Below are 2,510 nucleotides of genomic sequence, written 5' to 3'. Positions count from 1 at the left end.
CTTGGGCATTAAGCCCAGTTTTCCGGCTTGGATATCTAAACTTTTTTGTCCCAGCACAAAAGAATCCGAAAGGGCGGCCGTCAGGAGGATTGTTAATCTGGGTCCGACAATCATTGTCTTGCAAGATCCAGGAAAAAATCCTAAAATTCAATGACATACTGTCCATTACGATCACTTGGGCAAATGGCCAAAGGACAGCCATTTTTAACATATATGCCAGGGGAGTTCCAGGGGGGAAGACATCTGAGGTGATAACAGCCCTAGATAATGAACTTGAACATCTTTCACCGAATCTATCCATTTTTGTGGGAGGTGACTTGAATACCACCTTTGAACCCCTGGGTTAGGAGGATTGTGCTCTGTCGATAGAGGAAGATAGCAAATGGGGAGTTCCCCAACTAGAATTGCCGTTGATCAGGAGATGGACGGATGTGGCAATCCAAATTAAGAGTATGTGCCTAGCAAGGGGGCTCAGAGCGGCAAATGGTCGTACCCCATCGGACCAATAGGGGAACTAAACATTTGATAATGGAAGGGCGAAAAGCCGAATAGATTATTTTCTGGTGGATGTGAGGGACTGGCATAGGCTCCTAGACATGAGCATTAAACCCAGATTGGAAAGTGACCACAATCCACTATGTATGGTTCTTCAATGCTTCAAGGAGCCATTGAACCCATGCCAAGAGAGGGATGCAGTGACCCTGGATATAGTTTCTTCTAATAACCAGCAGCACGTAAGGTGGGCCAAATTGGTCGAAAGGCAAGAGACATTAGAAGCCCTTAAGCAAGTAGTAGTCACTGAGGTAGCCACCATAAAACAACATTCCACTAAACCTAATTTTATTAAATTCATGGAAGTAGCTCATAATGACTTATTTTCCAATCTGCAAGGGTTTTTTCTAAAATCAGTAAGCAAAAGCAAGGCGGCTAAGCCACCTCCCAGACAGGGATGGTATGACCAATCCTGCAGAAGTGCCCATCAGAAACTCATGTTAGAACTTAGGAATAGAAATCCAGTAGGGGTGAGGATAGCCAGCGATGTTTATAGAAAAGTCCAAACTAAAGCAAAAAGGAAATGGGACGAAAGTCATTGACTTGACTTAAAGCTCGCATGTGCGTCCAAGAACCAAAAAGAATTCTGGGCAATTGTTAAATGGGACAGAGAACGGGATAGCAGAGCGCCCCCAAAATAATGTTGCAAAGAATCTATGGGTAGATTTTTTCAAGCCACAGTATGCATGCAAACAAGATCTCTCCCAGTGTGAATAGCCCCCTATGGTCTTTTACAAAGGGGAATTGTTCACCCTAGGTGATGTGAACATTGCACTAGATGGGGTGACTGCGGGGAGAGCGCCAGGTATGGACGGAATCCCAGCCGATGTATTTCTAAGTGACCGGGACTCATGGTGCCAATACTTTATGTGGCTAGCCAACTCATTCGCTCAGGGTGCCCCAATTCCAAAGTCCTGGAAGGGAGCAGAAATTATTCCAGTTTTTAAAAAAGGGGACAAGGCACTACCCAGTAATTACAGACCGATCAGTCTCATTGATTCTGCACAAAAGGTGATGGGGCGCTTAGTACAAAACAAGCTACAAGCCTGGATATCTGAGAAGGAAATCTTATCTCCCTTTCAGGCAGGTTTTCGCCCACTAACAAGCTCCATTGATCAGGTCTTTTATTTTTTAGCCTTATACTGGAGAAATGTGACCTTGAGTGACGGCCCGTTGTATGCTGTATTTGTCGACCTGAAGTCAGCATTTGACTTAGTTCCACGGCAAAAATTGTGGAGTGTCCTTGCAGAAGTTGGCATCAGTCCCGAACTACTTACACTAATAGTTCGTATGCATGAACATAACTATGCCAGGATTAGATGGGGGGCCCAGGGCGAAGTAACTGATCCATTCCCTGTAGAGCGTGGGGTCAGACAGGGATGTGTCCTGGCCCCCACCTTGTTCTCAATATACATTAATCGCATAGTAGACTACCTAAAGAAATCCCCTACAGATGCCCCAATATTAGACGGGGTTCGCGTCCCAGTACTTATGTTTGCTGATGATACGCTGCTGGTCTCGCGAACCCCTAGTGGCCTCCAAAAGGCAATAAATTCTTTTGGGGAATTCTGCAAGGATCGGGGCTTAGAGTTAAATACGACCAAGACAAAGTTTATGTGTATGAATCCATCTAAAGCATTCAAGGGCATAATTACTTACAATGGGATTGCTCTGGAGCAGGTTGACGCTTTTACATATTTAGGCATTTCCATGCAGGGCAACATGAAATGGAAGACCCATATAGACACTGCAGTTTTGAAGTTCCATCAACTAGCAGGTGCTGTAGCAATCAAACACAAAACCTCATTAACTAAACCTATATCTCCAGCTTTAGAGATTTATAGTATGAAGGTGCTAAGTGCTTGTTTATATGGCTCAGAACTGTGGGGGTGTGCTAACCTGAAGGAATTGACCATGGCCGAGAACAAGTTCCTACGGCGCCTGGTTGGTGCCCCACA

Source organism: Lissotriton vulgaris, unplaced genomic scaffold (genome assembly GCF_964263255.1).
Source record: "Lissotriton vulgaris unplaced genomic scaffold, aLisVul1.2 SCAFFOLD_2957, whole genome shotgun sequence".
In the NCBI taxonomy this organism is placed as follows: Eukaryota; Metazoa; Chordata; class Amphibia; order Caudata; family Salamandridae; genus Lissotriton; species Lissotriton vulgaris.
This window is presented reverse-complemented; position numbering follows the sequence as displayed.